Raw genomic sequence first — 23,545 nt, 5'->3', positions numbered from 1 at the left:
ACATTCCAAGAGACCAGGGATATGGAATCAAGAGTATTATTCTTTTGTGGTACCTTTTGCATTATAAAGAAGCGCAAACTTAACATTCAGTCTGGCAGCCAGCAAAAACCAACAAAAAATAACATGAACAGTTAACAAAAATATGAACAAAACCCCCAGCCATTGCTTCCCTAAACGAAGCAGAGTTGCCCTCCTCCTAATGTGGGACCGCTGGACAAAGGCAGAGAAAAACACCTCCAGGTAACAGCCCCTCATTAGCACACATAGTAAAGAACAAATTGAGGATAGCAAAAAGAACTGCCATAATTAAAGTCTGCTTGGAGCACATTTAGACTCTCTTCATTTATGTTGTGAAAAATAGCCTTTCAAAGTTTTTGGCCTACGAAAGTCTTAGCTTCAACCAGGTTGCTGAATACTTTTACTTGCCCTTGGTGATGAACATGGAGCTTGGCCGGGAAACAAAGCAAATGCCAGACTTCCTTCTCTCTCAGCAGTTGCAGCACCTCACGGAAACTCTGCCGTTGCTCCATAACCTCTGCAATGTAGTCGAGGTGGATTAAGATTCGATGACCTCCGTAATCCATTGAGTGTTGCCTCCCGAGTCGCAGAATCTTTTCTTTCTCCTGTGCAAAATGCACCCGTGCAATTATCGTGCGGGGCCTTGAGCCTTCCGCTGGTTTGGGCTGTTGTAAGCGGTGCGCTGTATCCATAACGACCGGCTTAGTGAAGTTATCACCCCCCAGCAGCTTGGGGATCAGATTAGCGACAAATTCAGTCGCCTTCTGGGACGCCAACAACCTTTGTGTTATTATGTTTGGATCTCCCTTCCAGATCTGAAAGCTTGGCCCGCAGCCTTTTATTTTCTTGCTGCAGCTCGGCGACTGAAGTTTCCACAACGTGGATTCGCTGCTCGTGGTCGGCGGTCTGATTTTCGGTGTTCGACAGTCTCTCAGTGAGCGCTTGCTGGGCAGACAACAGACTCTGGAAACTGTGCTCAAACTTGTCAAACCACTCATTGAAGGACTGCAAGAGCTTGTTTAACATTTTCTGCCAAATAAGAGGAAGCTCGTCTTCCTCTTCGGCCGGCGACATTTCTGGAGAGTTCTTGCTAGCTTGGTCCCGGCTAACATTAACTGCAGTATCAGCTCGCGGGCGAGCGGCTGCCTTCCCGCCTCGTGCTGTTTTACTGGGCATGTTCATGTTACACTTTTTGGTAACATAAAAGAGAAACAAACAATGGAGATCTTGCAACAAAAACTGAGAGTCAAGAGTCAAGAGATACACGCTGGAATTAAGGAGATTGAGAGGGGATCTGATTGAAACATGTAAGATTATTAAGGGATTGGACAAGATAGAGGCAGGAAATATGTTCCAGATGCTGGGAGAGTCCAGTACCAGAGGGCATGGTTTTAGAATAAGGGGTAGGTCATTTAGGACAGAGTTAAGGAAAAACTTCTTCTTCCAGAGAGTTGTGGGGGTCTGGAATGCACTGCCTCAGAAGGTAGTGGAGGCCAATTCTCTGGATGCTTTCAAGAAGGAGCTAGATAGGTATCTTATGGATAGGTGAATCAAGGGATATGGGGACAAGGCAGGAACCGGGTATTGATAGTAATTGATCAGCCATGATCTCAAAATGGCAGTGCAGGCTCAAAGGGCTGAATGGTCTACTTCTGCACCTATTGTCTGTTCAAAAAGGCAGTTTTAACTCATAAAGTTTGGTGTGTCATGAGGAGCTGGAAAAAACACATCTATACTGTACTCATCTCGCTAGCGCACCCCCTATATCTTATGGTCTTATATGGAGGGCCAGGATGATGAAGCTTTTGAGTTCCGATGGCACCTCTTGGGTAGATAGCTTGTCCTTCAAGAGCTCTGAGAGGCCATGATGGTAATAGACCAGCGGCGCTCTGCCACAAAAATCCTGAATTCCATGGTATAATCTAGCACTGAGCATGAGCCTTGACGCAGGCTTATCCACTGCCTCCTTTCCGCTTTCCAGATGGTCAAAAACCCGTGCGTCTCAGCAGTGAAAGCGTTATATCCATTGCAAATAGCGGTCTTATTGTCTCCTTTAGCAGTGGCCCAGGTCAGAGCTTGCCCAGTGAAGAGAGAAACAACAAAGCCAATTTGGGCTCAGTCTTTAACATACAGAGATGGCTGAAGCTTGAAGTGTAAGATGCACTGGGATAGGGAATTGCGGCACCAGGTTAGCGATCCACCAAAGTGTTCAGGCACCGGAATCCAGGGCTCCAAGGGAGGAGGTTGACTGACGTGGGATTGCTGTATCGAGACAGAGAGTTGGTTGAGACTGGAGAGCAGATGGTCAGTGGTTTCCTGCTGCTTCTGGAATGTGTGCTCATGCCAACAGACAACTTTGTTTAGGCAAGCAAACTCCGCTGGGTCAATCGCTAGTTTACTCATCCTGGCAGGAATTATAGAGGGGGCTTGACCCAACAGCAGCGCAGCAGAGATGATTTAGCGGTAAACAATACCTAACTAATAAAGTGCAAAATAACGAGCTACCAGGGGGCCACAAACAAGAGAGAACAGATACTTGACACAACAGGCAACAAGCTCACAAGGCTGGGAGCAGCTTGTTGAGGCTGGCTGGTTCAGTGATTGAACCCAGACTGTGGATGAGACCTGGGGTTAAATAGGCTGCAGGTAATGTGTTGGAAATAAGTGGCAAGTGAATCCTGTTAGCTGGTTGGAGACTGGGAGGCATTTGCCTGTGCAGGTCAGACATTCTAAGGACAGAAATCCCAGACACCCTGAATGACACTGTGAGGCCTGACTCTGAGAACACAACTATCCCAACTATTGACAGATCAACTGTGACCACATATGATATGCCACATTTTTTAGAAGTTGGTGTAAATTTGGCATGTCATTATAATGTCTAATGCCCAAGAATAGAAAAGGCTATAGAAAGTGGGGCAAGACCTTCACGTTTAATAGAAACTTACAGCACATTACAGGCCCTTCAGCCCACAGTGTTTGTGCCGACCATGTAACCTACTCTAGAGACTGCCTAGAATTTCCCTAGCGCATAGCCCTCTATTCTTCTAAGCTCCATATACCTATCTAAGAGGCTCTTAAAAGAGTCTATTGTATCCACTGCCACCACCACCACTGGCAGTGGATTCCATGCACCCACCACTCTCTGTGTGAAAAACCTACCCCTGACATCCCCTCAGTACCCATTTCCAAGCACCTTAGAACTGTGCCCCCTCGCGTTAGCCATTTCACCCCTGGGAAAAAGCCTTTGACCATCCACACGATCAATGCCCCTCATTATCTTATACACCTCTATCCGGTCACCACTCATCCTCTGCCACTCCAGGGAGAAAAGGCCAAGTACACTCAACTTATTCCCATAAGGTACGCACTCCGATCCAGGCAACATCCTTGTAAATCTCCTCTGCAATCTCTCTATAGTATCCACATCCTTCCTGTAATGAGGTGACCAGAACTGAACATAGTACTCCAAGAAGGATTTGGCCAAGCTCTTATTTAGATGTAATATGACCTTACAGCTCTTGAACTCAATCCCGCGGTTGATGAATGCCAACACACCATACGCCTTCTTAGCAACACTGTCAACCTGTGCAACAGCTTTGAGTGTCCTATCGACACGGACCCCAAGATCTCTCAGATCCTCCACACTCCCAAGAGTCTTACCATTTACATTATACTCTCTCTTCAAATTGGACCTACTAAAATGAATCACTTCACTGGGTTGAAGTCCATCTGCCATTTCTCAGCCCAGTTCTGCATCCTATTGATATCCCACTGTAAACTCTGACAACCCTCCAGGCTATCCACGACACCTTTAACTTTGTGTCATCAGCAAACTTACTAACCCCCCCCCCCCCCCACTTCTTTACCCAGGTCATTTATAAACATCACAAAGAAGAGGGGTCCAAGAACAGATGCCTGCAGAACTCCACTGGTCACCGATCTCCATGCAGAATACGAACCATCTACAACCACTCTTTGCCTTCTGTGGGCAAGCCAATTCTGAATCCACAAAGCAAGGTCTCCTTGGATCCCATGCCTCCTCACTTTCTGAAGGAGTCTTGCATGGGGAACCTTATCAAATGCCTTACTGAAATCCATATACACTACATCTACTGGTCTACCTTCATCAATGTGTTTTGTTACATCCTCAGATAATTCAATCAGGCTCATAAGGCATGACCTGCCCTTTACAAAGCCGTGCTGACTATCCTTAATTAGATTATGTCTCTCCAAATGCTCATAAATCCTGCCTCTCAGGATCTTCTCCAACAACTTGTCCACCACTGAAGTCAGACTCACTGGTCTATAATTTCCTGGGTTATCTCTACTCCCTTTCTTGAACAAGGGAACAACATTTGCAAACCTCCAATCCTCCAGAACCTCTCCCGTCCCCATTGATGATGCAAAGATCATCTCAAGAGGCTCAGCAATCTCCTCCCACACTTACCACAATATCCTGGGGTATATCTCATCTGGTCCTGGTGACTTATCTAACATAAAGTTTTTCAAAAGCTTCAGCACATCCTCTTTCTTAATGTCTATATGCTCAAGGGTTTCAGTCCACTGCAAGTCATCCCTATAATTGCCAAGGTCCTTTTCATTGGTGAATACTGAAGCAAAATATTCATTAAGTACCTCCACTATCTGCTCCGACTCTATGCACACATTTCCACTATCGCACCTGATTTGTCCTATTTTCACACGGCTCATCCTCTTGCTCTTCACATACTTGTAGAATGCCTCGGGGTTTTCCCTAGTCCTGATCACCAAAGCCTTCTCATAGCCCCTTCTGGCTCTCCTAATTTTATTCTTAAGCGTCTTCCTAGCAACCTTGTAATTTTCTAGAGTTCTTACAATACCTAATTTCTTGAACCTTTAGTAAGCTTCTCTTTTCTTCTTAACTAGATTTTCTACATACCTTGTACACAATGGTTCTTTAACTCTACCATCCTTTCCCTGCCTCATTGGAACATACCTACGTAGAACTCCATGCAAATATTCCCTGTACATTTGCCACATTTTTGCCATGCATTTCCTTGAGAATGTCTGCTCCCAATTTGTGTTCCCAAGTTCCTTCCTAATAGCACCCTATTTCACCCTACCCAATTAAATGTTTTCCCAAATTGTCTGTTCCTATCCCTCTCCAGCGCTATGGTGAAGGAGATAGAGTTGTGGTCACTACCTCCAAAATGCTTTCCCACCGAGAGATCTGACATCTGACCAGGTTCATTTCCCAATACCAGATCAAGCACAGCTTCTCCTCTAGTTGGCTTATCTACATATTGTGTTAAGAAACCTTCCTGAACACACCTAACAAAGTCCACCCCATCTAAACCCCTTGCACTAAGGAGATACTAGGAAAGTTAAAATCACTCACCACAACAACCCTACTGTCATTGCACCATTCCAGAATCTGCCTCCCTATCTGCTCCTCAATATCCTTGTTACTATTTGGGGGTCTATAAAAAAAAACCCAGTAGAGTTACTGCCACTTCTGCGTTTCTGACTTCCACCCACACTGACTCAGTAGACCATCCCTCAATGACTTCCTCCTTTTCTGCAGTCGTGACACTATCCCCAATTAGCACTGCCACGCCCCCACCTCTTTTGCCTCCCTCTCTGGTCTTTTTGAAACACCTAAAGCCTGGCACACTGAGTAGCCATTCCTGCTCCTGAGATATCCAAGTCCCTGTAATGGCCACAACGCCACAGTTCCATGTATTGATCCATCTAAGTTAATCCTCCTTGTTTATGATACACCTAGCCTTAAAATAGACACATCTCAAACCATCAGGCTGAGTGCATCTTTAGTCTAACATCTGTCCATCCTTCCTCAAAAACTCCCTACAAGCTGTCTCTACTTGTGCGCCAACCTCCCCATCCTCTGCCTCTTCACTTCGGTTCTCACCCTCCTGTAAATCTAGTTTAAACCTTCCCCAATAGCATTAGCAAACCTCCCCACCAGGATATTGGTCCCCTTTGGATTCAAGTGCAACCCGTCCTTTTTGTACAGGTCACACCTGCCCCAGAAGAGTTCCCAATGATCCAAAAATCTGAATCCCTGCCCCCTGCTCAAATTCTTCAGCCACACATTTATCCTCCACCTCATTCTACTCCTACACTCACTGTCGCGTGGCACAGGCAGCAATCCCGAGATTACTACCTTTGTGGTCCTGCTTCTCAGCTTCCTTCCCAACTCCCTGTAGTCTGTTTTCAGGACCTCCTCCCTTTTGTTTACCTAAGTCGTTGGTACCAATTTGCTCACCCTCCCATTTCAGGATATTGTGGACGTGCTCAGAAACATCACAAGCTCTGGCACCTGGGAGGCAAACTACCATCCTTGTTTTTCTTTCTTACGTCCACAGTTTCAACTAACTGTCCCCTATAGAGTCCCCTATTACTGCTGCCCTCCTCTTTCATTCCTTACCCTTCTGAGCCACAGGGCCAGTCTCAGTGCCAGAGTTGCTTCTCCCAGGTAGGTCGCTGCCCCCAAAAGCACTCAAGATGGAGTACTTACTGTTAAGGGGGACAGCCACAGGGGTGCTCTCCACTACCTGACACCCTCCCTTCCCTCTCCTTATGGTCACCCACTTATCTGTCCCCTGTCACCCTGGGGTGACTACCTGCCTATAGGTCCTGTCTATCACCTCCTCACTCTCAGTAACAAGCCAAAGGTCATCGAGCTGCAGCTCCAGTTCCCTAACTCGGTCTCTGAGGAGCTGCAGCTCGATGCACCTGGCGCAGATGTGGCAGATAATTGTGTATGGGCAGTATTTACACAGTATTTGCTCAAATCAAGGTTTCTTTAATCAGAACTTCACGACTTTCCTGTTTGGTTGCACCTCAAATCACTCTGCCCCCTAGACGTACATTGCCTATGAAAGGTGGCCTTCTCGCCACTGAGTCTTGTGGCTGTTAGCAGAGCTAGCCGAAGAGCCAGGTCTGTATATGAGCCCTGGTGAGGATCGCACGTGGACTCAGTCAGGCAATTTGATCACAGCATGATCACTCAGCAGCAAATGACTCAATAATCCATTTTGTTTGAGATTGCTCTTTGTCAAATAATCGAGTGCAGCAATCGGCTTCCTGGACTGGCTTCACATTCGCTTCTGTGCTGAATGTTCTCCGCAGCTGTGGACTGCAACCATCCAGCTCTTGGACGGGCTTCACTCACCTCAGCGCCGGACTGACTCTGAGGCTGTGGATTCACTTTTGGGGACTCTGCGGTTAATGTTCTTTGTGTTAAGTGTTTACTTTCTTATGTTGGAACAATTTGTTCCTTTTTCACTTGTTGGACGTTTCTTGTGTGAGGATTTTCATGGATGTTATCGTGTTTCTTTGTTTTGTGGCCACTTGCAAGAAGATGAATCTCAAGGTTGTATATGGTATATGTACTTTGATAATATACTCCTTGGAGATCACGATGAATTATTGTATTGTATTATGTGTTCCAGTCCTGCAGTGTTGCTTAAATACGCAGCTTTACATCTCAGATTATATAATACCAGCTGAACATACTTGATGCTCAAGTTACCTTATGAACAGTGCTGTGTTAAGAGCCCGAGGATGACAAATGGGATCCTATCGTGGTCCTGACTGAACAGCGGCAAGCATCCAATTCCTCGGAGAACAGTTAGCTCCTGCTGACTCAGACTGCCAGTTATTGCCTGCCACATTCCTTCATGGAAAGTCTGTACTTAAAGGCCTTGTACTGAGTACTCAGTGCTCAATCAGGGAATTTCCATTTCTACCACTACGGCTTGGGAGTTTGCCTTTGGATTTTGTTTGTGTTGGCTTGTTCATTTCAAGTCTGATTCCGAATTAATTCCAGACCTTACTCTGAACTCGGGTTCATCTCTATCTATAGGTCTCTCATTACATAGAAGGTTCAGAGAAAACTACCTAAACTGGCTATTAATGGCTACCACACGACGAGCTCTTCTGGAATTGGATGCATGTTGGAGACACAGGAGCGTCCCTCCAGTGGTCCACCCACATGAGTAAAACCAGCCTATGCAAAGAATGAAACGTCTGTGCAATGACAGCAGTAGTAAAAGTGTGACACTTGAATCAAGAATGAAGTTCTCCTGAAGGGTTTTCTAATGTTGAGTCCTCAGGTGGCTGTAGAGGCTGATCTGAGATCCACGTATCTGGGATGTTAGGCAGGATTCTCTTAATGGAGAATGTCTGTGCATGAATTTGTCTAACGTGGGGAGGCTTATGCATGGGTGGCCACCACATGCTCCCTAACAGATTAGGGTTCACTGGCATAGCACGCAAGACGACTAGGAACTTTTACTGAGGCAGCCTTCCTCCATAGGGAGGGGAGTAAACTAAAGAGAGACAGAGAAAATAATGGAACAGATAAACTGACTGCACAATCAGAATCAGGTTTAACATCACCGGCACATGTCATGTTTTGTGACAGCAGTCAATTGTAATATGTACTAAAAATATAAATTGCAACAAGTAAATATAAAAAATAAATTAGTGCAAAAAGAGAGGGAAAATACTAAAAAAAATACCTGAAATACAAATATACCTCCAGATCTTTAACATTTCACTTATCTGATTATTTTAATATTGGTTGGTTCACTGGGAAAACTCTGTGTGCTTCTTCAAAAATGACATTTTTAATGTTTCTTACAACATGAAAAGAATGGATTGGTTTAATTTCTCATTTCAAATCGAGTACTTCCAAGAGTGCAGTAAAATAGTTCATATTAGGATTCCCTATAGCAGTCTGCTATCTAATTTGCTATATTTACATGTAATCACCTTCTGTAAAATTTTCCTTTCTGTTATTTTGGTATCAATATTGAGATAATCCCAAGTAATGTATCTCCGTGAAGAGATACTTATATGTCTACTAGTCATTACAGATTATTCTAATACATAGAATAAAATATTTTCTTGTATTTGTTATGAGTCAAATCTGCAGTATATAATGTTGTTTAAGATATTTCTAATAAATGCACATCAGGAAAAAAGTTCAGCTATCACAATTTTCTCTCAGGCAGAAACTGTTGGGTGGTTCTGAAAGTGAAAGATAATGTTCACTTATTTCAACATGTGACATGCTGATTAAAGTTAGCGAGAGAGACACTTAGTTTTATACAATCTGCTCTCCTCATTTAGCACTTTTATCTTTATATGTGCATTTCAGCTTTGTTATTAAAAGTATTTAGGCTGTTGACCAACACTTGGGTGATAGCAATTCTAAGACAAATTTTGCCTCTGTGGGTTTTTTGTTCAGTTTCTACTTGTTTGGTTGCAGATAAAACCTTTTATAGGCTGATATTATTCATTGCTACCCATTTAGAGCCTCGCCTCAAACAGTCCCTGATTACTGTTGTTGTACAGCCCTGCTAACTATGAACCAACTGGTCAGAAAGACGCAGACCAACCCAACCTCTGAGTCAGGTTTACCATCACTGGCACACGTCATGAAATCTGTTAACTTTATGCCTGGGATCCAATCGCAGACCCAGTACTGTGCACACAGTGATATTAATTGAATAACAAATCCCGAGGTGTAAACAAAGTCAGCGTCAAAGTTCAGGCAGAGATCAAAACATCCAGAGAAATCCAAAATCAGGAAGCAGGCAGAGTCGATATTCAGATGGACAGAGTACAGATACAAATGCTGGAAGGGCTCAAGAAAATTCACTGGCACAACCTGGCAACAAACAGGTGAAAACACAGGACTGAGATACACTGAGCAATAAACAGAGAGGCAGATGATAGGTGGAGCACAATGAGACACGGGTGGCAGCAATACAGGTAATAATGAGAAACAGGTGCGAGACAGAGTACTCAGTGATACAGGGGCCGGAGCAGAGCTGGAGTGGGGACAGGAGCACATGGCAATACAAAACCACAGACTGACAGCTCGGGGAAAACACACAAAACGACAGAGTTCAACTGGAGGTACTGACACTTTATGGCAGCAGTACAATGAAAGCTAAATGCAGAGACAAAAATGAATTACAGCAAATATATGCATGTCTATTCAATAGCTAAGTTAAAATAAGTAGGTAAAAAAAACAGAAATAACAAAGTAGTGAGATAGTGTCAATGTCCATTTAGAAATAGAATGGCAGAGGGGAAGAAGCTGTTCCTGAATCACTGAGTATGTGACTTCAGGCTTCTGTACCTCCTTGCAACTCACACAAAATGCTGGAGGAACTCAGCAGGCCAGGCAGCATCTATGGAAAAGTGCAGAGTCGATGTTTGGGCCGAGATCCTTTGGCAGGACCATTTTGTTTCTCCTTAACGTGTTTCCTAATTCAAGCAGCCATGGCTTCTCATTCATTGGGCAAAATTGGAGAAATCTTCATTCTAGGATAAATTCAGAATAGGCTTAATTAGTTTGGATCAATCTTACAGGGTTTGGCACAGAAGAAAGCCAATTGACTATGTGTATAAAGGCAGATGTTTGTCTTAATGATAAAAGAAACTGCCAACGATGGAAAACGAAATGAGTACCACAAATATTAAACCATTGGGTCAACAGGCATCTGAAAAAACGTACAACTGTTCTGTAGTTGAAACATAACCATTTTTCTTATTACAGTCTGATTTGGGGAAAAAAATTACAAGTTCTATGGAAGTTAGTCTTGCGTCCTTTGTCAGAAGGAACCAGCACAAAGACCTGATTTGCCAACTTTGATAGAAACTGTCAAGCAACGTAATGACAGCAAAACTACTGGAGAACTGAAGGTGGCAAACAGGCTGCCTTTTTTGTTTTGGGGTGTCGCATCACAATCTGACAACATGATGAACAGTTATTTTTTTAAAAGCACAGTGATTTTCTGCAAATAACTTTATTATTTCTGTTTCTTAGTTTTGGTTATCAGTATTACATTACCCCGCTGAGATAGTGTCATGTTCGTCCTAGCGTGCAAAGTCGGCTCTGGCGGACTCAGCGGATGAGATCTACAGTGAGATCCAATGGGCAGGAAGGCGGTTTTGCAATGCTCCATGGAGAACAAAGGGCATGACGAGACACAGAAGACGTCATGGTCATCTTCTGCAACCAAGGAAGATACCAGTTTGTGATGTTTGTTCGTACCACTGGACTCCGACTTCTGAGGTCAAGAGAATGTAACTGTCCCAGTGCAATGGCCTTGTCACTTTAAACACTCCTGCACAGGTCTCCTATCATCACTGGACACTACGGACAACCACCAGCTCACTAAATTAAACGCATTATTTTCTTACAACCTCGGACCTTGTGGAATGTTAGAGAAGAAACTGAGGAAGCTTTCCAGAGATACAGGCTTCATGTTTAGCCACAGGTGAAGTTCCAGAAGACTAGAGGGTGGCTAATGTTGCACTGTTATTTAAGAAGGGCAGCAAGGGAACTATAGACTGGTCAGTCTGACATTAGTGGTGGATAAGATACTAGAGAAGCTTCTGAGAGTGTTTATCAATATTTAGATAAGCAAAGTCTAAATAGGGATAGTCAGCACAGCTTTTTGTGCATGATAAATTGTGTCTGACAAATCTCTTAACCAAGAGGATAGATGAGGGTAGAGTATCAGACTTATGGACTTTAGCATTTGACAAGGTCCTGCAAGATGGGCTAGTCAAGAAGATTAGATCACATGGGATCCAGGGGAGAGATGTCTAATTAGATTTATAATTGACAATATTAGGAAGCAGAGGGGGATTATCAAAGGTTGCCACGTTGGTCAGTGCTGGGACCTTTACAGTTCATTATTTATATAAATGATTTGGATATGAATGAGCAAGGCATTGGTTAGCAAGTTTGTGGATGATACTAAAATAGATGGCATCATAAACTGTGAAGAAGGCTTTCAGGAAAGATTGGGGGATCTTGATAAGTTAGGTAAATGGATCAAAAGTTGGCAATGGCTTTCAATTCGTAAACGTACAAAATATTGCATCTTGGGAAGAGAAGGCAGGATAGGACTCATAGAGTGCATGGTCTTGCCCAGGGGAATGTTGTGGAACAGAAGATCAGCACAGGTGGAGAAGGGGTTTGCCATGTTGGTCTTCATTATTCAGAGCACCGAGCATAGAACTTGGGACGTTACAGAGCCACTACAGCAGGTGTTAGTAAGACCGCACTTGGAGTATTTTTAAAAGTTTTGGTTGCCCTGTTGTAGGAAAGACATCATCAATCTGGGGAAAAAGTGAAGAGCGGATTTACAAAGATGAAGCACTCGGATTATAGGGGTAGGTTGGACCTGGTCCTCCGAGAGGACTGCAACCTTGTCGTGGTTTGGAGGCTTGCATCCCTCAGTGACCCAAAGAACTATGTCAGCTGGAGTCAGGGCCTTGCACTTTGGCTCTTGGTGGGGTCACCCATCCCAAACAGGTCAAAGGGTAGAGGCCAGACTAAGAGTGGTCCGCCGGTCCTCCAGGTTCTGAGGTTCAGCTCAGGGCTAACAACCCTGAATAGTCAAACTAAATTGTTATGGAAACAGCAACGAAAAATCCTTCTGTAGCTGAGTGTGACGGTATTCACCCAGGACTCGCATGATTGACGGTAATGAAAACCGAGAAGAAGCCACTGGCACGATGAAGGAAGTCCTGAGCACTGCCAGAGATGGAGGACCTTGTTTGTACCCTAAATGCCAGCGGCATAACGGGCAGTAAGTATGTCGAACTCGGTAGGCCTTTATTCCTTGGAAATAGAAGGGGTGATCACGTAGAGTTCCATATAAATGGTTTTAGCCTGGGGTTTATGACACTGAATTATTAACCATGGGTTCAAATCCTCCCTCAGCTGGTCCAGAAATCTGTGAATATGCATCAGATCTATATGGAATGTGGATGGGGGATATTAAAAATAGCTCTGTTGTTCGCCAAAGCACACCAAAGGAAGGGCTGCCAATCTAGGCTGTCAACAGATAATGAGAACAAGTATGATAACCTGATTATTGCAGGTAGCTCATTTCAGAATACTGCCGACAGGTGCAACTGGAGGGTAATTCTTGTGAAGGCAAATTCAATATAACTGTTCGCTCATTGTTGCTGAGTCAATACTGTCAAATTAATTCCCCAGCAAACTATTGAACATCATCCTGATGAGGCTGGCAATGTTTTACAAATATGGCCCCCAGCCACACACCGTAACGATGACTAAAACATGCTGCTTTCACACATTGGTAAACATTGTTCTCAGGCTACGGACAAATTCAAAGCACACTTCAGAGGTTTGCTGCCACTTTTATATAAAATGTGTTTGCCTGTACTAACAAGGCACCACAACACAAATAAGAACTGAAATGGGAAATCACAAGTCCCCTCAGTAAAGTTAATTAACTTCTTCAATTATTTTCACACAGCTTATCAACAGAAACAATGTCTAATAAAGCTACTAGAGCACAAAGAATAGACCATAATCACTCCATGTTCATATCTCTGTAGGGACTGAACCTTACTGTGAATTATGAAGATTACTCATTTTTGCAACAACAGCAGTGTCTAATCAGTATTTTTCTAAAGTTTATGTGCTAGAGCACACTGCTATGCTTGTTTAGTGGGAGGTAAAGGTATCATGTTCTTTAGTTTCAAGCTATCTTGAGAACAAAATGGAACAACAGGAAAATGTCACAACACTGTCTATTCTGCTGATTACTGAGATTATTATGGATTGTGGGGAATGAATCTTGAATCAATACTTAATGGGCCCTACAACAACCCTGGGTCATTTTGGCAATACAGTTGAACTACACTAAAATAAACACAGGCCTGGAAATTCCTACAGCTTTCAGATGTAAGCTATGATTTGATTAGTCTCAAGATCTAGGACACCAAAAATTGAGGCAGCAAACTTATTAGTTTGTATTTATAATGTTACGGAGTATTCAATAATTAAACTTACTTCTTGCCTATGATTCAAATACAAATCCAAGAAGCCAATGAAGATCTCTAGTGCACATCTCTCATATGGGATGCTTCTCTGAGGTACTGGCACATACATCACGCACATCTATTCCTCTTCAACTTGCGCAGTTGAACAGTTTATTGGATACATTCAAATAAATCACAGGACATCATCTTTTCAATAAGTCGTACTGATTATTCTGGAAGTGAGTGGAGAAACCAAATCCTGGATTTCCTGACTTGCAGGCCCCAGTCAGTTTGGATTGGCAACAACATCTCCTCCCAGTCACCATCAGCACAGGTGCACCATAAGCTCGTGTGCTTAGCGCTCTGCTCTACTCGCTTTACACTGTGTGGATAAGTACAGCTCCAATGCCACATTCAAGTTTGCTGCCAACACCAGTGCCATTGGCTGAGTCAAAGGTGATGATGAATCAGCGAATAGGGGGGAGGTTGAAAGACTGGTTGAGTGGTGCCACAGCAACAACCTCTCCCTCAACGTCAACAGAACCAAACAGCTGATTATCGAATACAGGAGGAAGAAGCTGCAGGTTCGTGTGCCAGCCCTCATTAGGGGAATAGAGGTGGTGGGGATCAGTAGCTTGGGTGTTAACCTGTCAGAATTCTGTCCTTACATGTAAATGTCATCACAAAGTTCAAAGTAAGTTTATTATCAAAGTACATATATGTCACCATATACTACCCTGAGATTCAATTTCTTGCGGGCATTCACAGAATACAGTAGAATCAGTGAAAAACTACACACAAAGACCGGCAAACGTCAATGTGCAAAAGAAGACAAAATGTGCAAATACAAAAAAACCCCCCACAAGTAATAGTAAGTAAATAAATAAATAATACTGACAATATGAGTTGTAGAGTCTTTGATAGTGAGTCTGTAGGTTGTGGAATCAGTTCAGAGTTGAGGTGGAGGCGGAGTTAAGATTACGCTAAATGGCGACTCCTTTGCTTGCATCTTCGGAAACACCATTTCCATCTTTAATATCCCTATTTTTCCCTTTCAGGGTTCTTTTGAAGACCCTGACCTGGAGTTACGTGCAGACTTCGGTTCTTTACGGAATGGGACCCGCTCTTGGGGTTTCAGGACTGGCCGTTATCTAACATGCCAAGGGTTCAGCCTAAGAATCTCGTTCGTGTTCGGAAGTCTAAGATCTTGGGGCCCTGGGTCGAGGGTCGGTGTCACGGCAGCAGACTTACGTGTTGTCGGGGAGGCTGGAAAATCTTTCGCTGTGGGCTCGAAGACCCGAGGTCTTTACGATCCTCAGGCACAGAGCTCGTAAAAAGCAACAAAATGGACTTTTAACATCGTAAACCAGCGGGTTGTTGTTATGTCTCCCACTCACTGTGAAAAATGGGAGACATCTTCCTCTCCCTTGCCAGGGAGAGAGAGAACCTGTGGTATGACGGATGAAACGTGAAGTCTTTGGGGTAACTGTGTCTTTGTTGTTGATTTGCTCATGCTTGAGTGCTCGGTGATGAGTGCTGATGTATTTTTATTGCTGGTGGGGGGAAGGGGGATCGTTGCTCGCTGCTGCTTACGCGTGGGAGGGAGGGGAGCTGGTGGGGGGAAGGGGGATCGTTGCTCGCTGCTGCTTACACGCGGGAGGGAGGGGAGCTGGTGGGGGGAAGGGGGATCGTTGCTCGCTGCTACTTACGCGCGGGAGGGAGGGGAGCTGGTGAGGGGGGACTTTGGGGTTCTCATGTTTAACCGTCGTTCATTCTTTGGGGTACTTCTCTGTTTTTATGGATGTTTGTGAAGAAAAAGCATTTCAGGATGTATATTGTATACATTTCCCTGACATTAAATGGACCTTTGAACCTTTGAATGAAGTTATCCATGCTAGTTCAGGATCCTGATGGTTGAAGGGTAATAACTGTTTCTGAACCTGGTGCTGTGTGACCTGATGCTCCTGTACCTCCTTCCTGAAGCCAGGAGCGGGGCTCCTTGGTGATGGATGCTTTCTTGTGCCAGGGCTCCACAAAGAAGGCAAAACTCTTCTACTTCCTTTAGAAGTTTCCACAGATGTGGCATATCACCAAAATCATAGACAAACTTCTGTGGAGAGTATCCTGACTGGTTGTACCATGGCTTAGTATTAAAATACCAATGCTCAAGAACGGAAAAGCCCACAAAGTGGTGGATACAGCCCGGTCTACCGCGAAGCTCTCCCCACCATTGGGTACATTTACATGGAGTTCTGCCTCAAGGGAGCAGCATCTATCATCAAAGACTCCCACTAACCAGACCATACCCTCTTCTCACTACTACCACCGGGCAAGAGCTACAGAGTCCTGCTTTAAGTCCTGCACCACCATGTTTAGGAACCCTACAACCAACAGGCTCCTGAACTGGCATGAATAGCTTCATTAACCATTTCTCTGAACTGATCCTATGACTTGCAGACTCAATTTCAAATCTGCTACGACTCATAATCTTATTACGGTATTACTTTTATTTGTCTTCTTTTGTGCATTCAGTCTTTCTTCATGTCTAGTTTTTCATAAAACTTCATTGCATTTCTTTTTTTCCTGCAAATGTGTGCAAGAAAATGTATCTTAGGATAGTATATAGTAACATAAAAGTACTTTGATAATAAATTTACATTGAACTTTGAGCTACCTAAGACTACCCTGGATCAAAATAATTACTTTTTGTCTGGACCATGGTATCAAGTGATAACGAGGCAATTGGTAGTGAAAAACAAATTGTTCTAATAGAAAAGATGTTGCTGATCTTCAATAGGTACATTTAATGTCAGAGAATTGTATACAGTATACATCCTGAAATTCTTTTTCTTCACAAACATCCACGAAAACAGAGGACTACCCCCAAAGAATGAATGACAGTTAAATGTTAGAACCCAAAAGCACCCCCCCAGTTTCCCCTCCCATGCAAAGCAACAGCTAGGCAATGATCCAGCCTCACCCCCACCAACAAAAAAGCATCTGCACCCTCCACCGAGCACTCAAGGGTGCAGCAAGCATCAATAAAGACACAGACTTGCAGTACCCCAAAGACTACTCGTTCACCCGGTAATTCAACATACCACAGGCTCTCTCTCTTCTAATAAGGGAAAAAGAGGTGACCCTGTTTCACAGCAAGAGGGGACACATAACAAACAACTCGCAGATTTTTGATGTTAAAAGTCTCTTGCTTCACTTTTTCTGAGCTCCGCGCCCAGAGAATTGGCTCTGGACACACGGCTCCCGACATTCCGTGTTCTCCCACGAGGCCTCAGTCAGGGGCTCCAGCCTTGAATCAACCCATGTCCAGGGCCGTGAAAATCCGGCACCCTGAAGGCACGCTAGTCCTCCAGGCCGCGTTCTTGGCGATTCAAAAAGCGGCCGGTCGTGAGGCCCTGACAGCAGGTCCCATTCTCACAAAAAACCAAAGTCAGAGTGTAGCTCCAGGTCAGGAACCTTGAAAAGGAAAGAAAGAGGTATCAAGGATAGAAATAGAGCTGGTTCTGAAGATGCAAGCAAAGGAGTCACCGTTTAGCACCATCTTAACTTTGCTCCACCCTCCATTTCACTTGCCAGTTTTACAAATGGAAAAGAGGGTCTTTTGACCAATCCTGATTTTATTTTTGGAGTGTGAAGCAGCCATTCTTTTGTCTCCTGATAAAGGATCATCAGTTGATCTGAAACATTAACTTTAGTGTTCCCTCTCCATAGAGGCTCCACATTGAGTATTTCCATCATTTTTGGTTATTTATATACCGGATGGGATTACAGCCAGTCTGCAGAGTCTAGTCCCTGGGTGTTTTCTCTGAGGTCAACCTGATTAGAACATTGCTGGTATGTTAGAATTTGTCCTCATGTTGGATCATTACAAAATAAAGCACTATCCTGTACAGCACCGTTAGCTTGAGCTTATTCATACAGATACAGACTGGATTCATTGTAAACCTTGTGCCAATATGCACTTAAACACAACATCACTGCAAGTGTTAGGATCTATTTTCTAATCTGTATGGCTATTATCACTGAGAAACAGAAAGCATTCCCCCTCAATTCTCTGCTGCAGATCTCATCCTCATGGATAAAGTAGTACACGGTAGATAATATTCACCGTCAAATACCTAGAAAAGCAATAGCCATGGTGGAGCTAACCTCCAAGAATGAATGACCCCCACAGCTGAGAGAAAGACCAAAAGAAATTCTGTTTAGGATTAGCTAAGGTAACTGATATGACGCTTTGAATTATACCTAGTTATGCTCCCTGCATTCAATATGCAGGACAGACTGTATAGACACACTCACAATTTTCTTTGCTCTCTCTTCTGTCCTAATCTTGAACCAAAGGAAATAACTCCAATCGCCCCATAACTGAAATGTTCCCACAACCAATGGACTCACTTTCAAGAACCTTTCATCTCATGTTCTCAATATTAATTGCTTATTTATTTATTATATTATTTATTTCTTTTGTATTTGCACAGTTTGTTGTCTTCTGCACTCTGGTCCAACACCCTAGCTGACAGTCTTTCACTGATTCTGTTATGGTTATCATTCTATAGATTTATTGAGTATGCCCACAAGAATATGAATCTCAGGGTTGTATATGGTGACATATATGTACGTTGATAATAAAATTTACTTTGAACTTTGTCCTCCTTCGCCTCCTCCAGTTAAATCGCTGCATTTAACAAGCCTCTGCCACCCTCAGTCATCAGGTACTGCCACAATATGAATCTTCAGTCTCTCTTGTTTCCACTACGTCATAGATATCTTTTGGTTTCTTCTGTCCCTCCTCCATCTCTACAACTTAAAATAAATTTCAATAGACAATAGACAATAGGTGCAGAAGTAGACCATTTGGCCCTTCGAGCCTGCACCGCCATTTTGAGATCATGGCTGATCATCTACTATCAATACCCGGTTCCTGCCTTGTCCCCATATCTCTTGATTCCCCCATCCATAAGATACCTATCTAGCTCCTTCTTGAAAGCATCCAGAGAATTGGCTTCCACTGCCTTCTGAGGCAGTGCATTCCAGACCCCCACAACTCTCTAGGAGAAGAAGTTTTTCCTTAACTCTGTCCTAAATGACCTACCCCTTATTCTCAAACCATGCCCTCTGGTACTGGACTCTCCCAGCATCTGGAACATATTTCCTGCCTCTATCTTGTCCAATCCCTTAATAATCTTATACGTTGCAATCAGATCCCCTCTCAATCTCCTTAATTCCAGCGTGTTTCATTTATAACCTTTCCTAGTTCTGATGAAAGCCCTGAAATTATTATTTGAAAACTTGAAATGATTATTTCCCCCTCCTAAATGTTGCGTATCCTTCTGTGTTTTTCTCACATTTGCTATTTTTAATTCAATTCTCAGCATCTGCTATTTATGATTTTTGAGAGTCTCCTTAAAGATGTTATTCCTGTCTTTTACAGAGTCCTATTTCACATGACAACTCAACCCCAAAGAAATTAATAGTTGTTGCCAACTCATCCACCATTCACTTTCAGTCACAACACTCTTTGTGATGAGGATGTTAGGAGAATTCAGGGTGACTTGGATAGGCTGGGTGAGTGGGCAGATACTTGGCAGATGACGCTTAATGTGAATAAGTGTGAGGTTATCCACTTTGGGAGTAAGAACAGGAAGGCAGATTATTATCTGAACGGTGTAGAGTTAGGTAAGGGAGAAATACAAAGAGATCTAGGAGTCCTTGTTCATCAGTCACTGAAGGTGAACGAGCAAGTGCAGCAGGCAGTGAAGAAGGCTAATGGAATGTTGGCCTTTATTACAAAGGGAATTGAGTACAAGAGCAAGGAAATCCTCTTGCATTTGTACAGAGCCCTGGTGAGACCACACCTGGAGTACTGTGTACAGTTTTGGTCTCCAGGGTTAAGGAAGGACATCCTGGCTGTAGAGGAAGTGCAGCGTAGATTCACGAGGTTAATTCCTGGGATGTCTGGACTGTCTTACACAGAGAGGTTAGAGAGACTGGGCTTGTACACGCTGGAATTAAGGAGATTGAGAGGGGATCTGATTGAAACATATAAGATTATTAAGGGATTGGACAAGATAGAGGCAGGAAATATGTTCCAGATGCTGGGAGAGTCCAGTACCAGAGGGCATGGTTTGAGAATAAGGGGTAGGTCATTTAGGACAGAGTTAAGGAAAAACTTCTTCACCCAGAGAGTTGTGGGGGTCTGGAATGCACTGCCTCGGAAGGTAGTAGAGGCCAATTCTCTGGATGCTTTCAAGAAGGAGCTAGATAGGTATCTTATGGATAGGGGTATCAAGGGATATGGGGACAAGGTAGGAACCGGGTATTGATAGATGATCAGCCATGATCTCAAAATGATGGTGCAGGCTCGAAGGGCCGAATGGTCTACTTCTGCACCTATTGTCTATTGTCCATTGACTATATGGGCAAGGATCACATAATACAAAACTGCAATGGTCACATTGATTCTAACAAGGCCTAGTTCTTATTTCCTACTGCATCACAAATCACTCATACATAGCAATTACATAACTACTAAAGGGGAATTTATTTCATTTTTGGGCAGTTGCTTTATCATTCTCCTTCCCTTAAGATTTAATCACCCATTTCTGGAGGATGCATATGTGCTATTTTTGTGCAGATATAATTGAACTCATCACATTTCCATGTGCTAGGGCTATTAATGGTAATATTTAAAGTTCTTTCATTTGAAATATGCATAGCATCATACTTGATCTTCTATCGCATCCAATTGGCCCTTTTCTAAAAGCATATATAAATTCCTAAGGCAATTTATATTAGCTTCTTCTCTTAAATGACTAACATAATTCTTATGACCAAGCTACCAGGCTTCAGCTTACCTTATTAAAGATCTGATACTAGAAACAAAACGACAATGAGTCTACCCTGAGATGACTGCAGCCAAGTTGACATTTTTGTATCATGTTCATGCTTTATATTGATTTCATTGCTTTTTAATGTAGTTATTTTTTCAATAGAACAACAGAACATGGAAGGAAAGTTTTGCAGAAAAGACTGATAGTAAATGAGAAGGAATAATATCAATTCAACAGATAACTCAACAAAATAGGCAGTCATTTTTTCCAAATTATGTTGCATTCTTTTACATTACTTGTTTGAAAATTACAGATAACTAATCCTCAGAGATTTAAAAAAAACTTCCTTGTCTTCACCTAAAACAGACACCTATTCTGAAATCATGTCCTCTAGTTCTAAATGCCCCCATGAGGGAAAGCTTAGTCTCAGCATCTACCTGGTCAATAAGATTACTTCCTATCCTTTGAAACTACTATCAACATAGGTCCATAAGAGTTGTGGAAAGATACAATATGGAAACAGGCCCTTTTAGCCAATTCCAAAGGGACCATCAACCACACATTTACTCTAAATTGGATGCAATCACATTAGCTCTCCGTTCTGCTCGGACAGCAGCATGTTACCAGACAAACTGGCCTGATGATGGTCAAGGCCTGCCCTGAGAGTCCTGGTGCACTGGGATAGAACCAGAGGCTCAAAACATTTTTCAAAAGATGATTAAAGTTTGGAGGAACACTGTTGTGCTTGTCTGTGACACTGTGTGATCTGAGTTTGCCATGGTCACTAGCAAACTCAAGTACTGGAATTACAGAGACTTCGGCAATTCAAACAAAATCAAAATTTTTTTTTACAGGAATTAACTGACAAAACTAACAAGAATTCAGGCAAACTATACAGAATCTTGAATAAATGAAGTCACTCACGATACACAGAAGATCTTGGTTGTAGTTTCACCAGACGAGAAACCACAACACCAAACAAAGAAGAGTTGGCAACAGCCCTGAAATACACCCTGGAGACATAGGAATTCAGGACCAGTCAGACAGCCCCAGTGTCCAGACGAAGCAACAATCCCCAAAGACAACAACTACAATGCACGACATTGAAAATCCCGTGTAAATCAAATTGTCCTGAATTGAATAAAAGTGATAAATACACAGAGAGCTTAACAATCCCCATGAACCCAAATGAGACATCTGCAATACAAATTGAAAACCCAGAGCTAGGGCAAATACAATTAGACATTCCAAGGGGACATTGCTTTGTGGATCCAGAACTGGCTTGCCCACAGAAAGCAAAGAGTGGTTGTAGACGGACCATATTCTGCATGGAGGTCGGTGACCAGTGGTGTGCCTCAGGGATCTGTTCTAGGACTCTTACTCTTCGTGATTTTTATACATGACCTGGATGAGGAAGTGGAGGGATGGGTTATTAAGTTTGCTGATGACACAAAGGCTGGAGGTGTTGTGGATAGTGTGGAGGGCTTTCAGAGGTTACAGTGGGACATTGATAGGATGCAAAACTGGGCTGAGAAGTGGCAGATGGAGTTCAACCCAGTTAAGTGTGAAGTGGTTCATTTTGGTAGGTCAAATATGATGGCAGAATACAGTATTAATGATAAGACTCCTGGCAGTGTGGAGGATCAGAGGGATCTTGGGGTCTGAGTCCATAGGATGCTCAAAGCAACTGTGCAGGTTGACTCTGTGGTTAAGAAGGCGTATGGTGTATTGGCCTTCATCAATTGTGGAATTGAATTTAAGAGCCGAGAGGTAATGTTGCAGCTATATAGGAACATGGTCAGACCCCACTTGGAGTACTGTGTTCAGTTCTGGTCGCCTCACTACAGGAAGGATGTGGAGACCATAGAAAGGGTGCAGAGGAGATTTACAAGGATATTGCCTAGTTTGGGGAGCTTGCCTTATGAGAACAGGTTGTGTGAACTTGGCCTTTTCTCCTTGGAGCGAAGGAGGATGAGAGGTGAGCTGATAGAGGTGTACAAAATGTTGAGAGGCATTGATCGTGTGGATAGTCAGAGGCTTTTTCCCAGTGCTGAAATGGTTGCCACAAGAGGACACAGGTTTAGGGTGCTGGGGAGTAGGTACAGAGGAGATGTCAGGGGTAAGTTTTTTACTCAGAGAGTGGCGAGCGCATGGAATGGGCTGCCGGCAATGGTGGTGGAGGCGGATACGATAGGGTCTTTTAAGAGGCTTTTTAGATAGGTACATGGAGCTTAGTAAAATAGAGGGCTATAGGTAAGCCTAGTAATTTCTAAGGTAGGGACATGTTCAGCACAACTTTGTAGGCTGAAGGGTTTGTATTGTGCTGTAGGTTTTCTATGTTTCTACATAAAAGATAAAAAATCCAAGGAACACTACATACCCAGAAGAAAATACAGTCCCCATGCTGACTGAAATGAAATATTTTTTAAAAAAAACAGATGCCTGGTTATGGCAGGGTCTCCATGAATGCCCAGAGTTCGAGAATACCCAGGTTTGTGGTTCAAGATATCAAAGCATCCCAGGATTTTAGGGTACAGGGAAAACAGTGCATATAATGATGCAGAGTCAAGTCTCTGGTAGGGGTTTTGTTTGGCATAATGATGGTGAGGAGGGTGATAGTGGGGTTTGGGGGCTGTGGTTAGTGGTGTGTGCCTCATTGTGAAGCCGAGAGAGGGATCTGGATGACTGGGCAACCCAGGATCACTATGCCTTCTGCCCAGGCTTGTATCCCGGAGAGGTCACTCCAGTGCCGCTATCCACTGTCTTTTGAGACAGATAGATGCCATCATCATCATCATATCTATAAAATAGGTAGTGCAAAAAGAAAGTTAAAATGGTGAAGCAGTGTT

Source organism: Hemitrygon akajei, chromosome 7, assembly GCF_048418815.1.
Source record: "Hemitrygon akajei chromosome 7, sHemAka1.3, whole genome shotgun sequence".
In the NCBI taxonomy this organism is placed as follows: Eukaryota; Metazoa; Chordata; class Chondrichthyes; order Myliobatiformes; family Dasyatidae; genus Hemitrygon; species Hemitrygon akajei.
Note: the sequence above shows the minus strand (reverse complement) of the source record.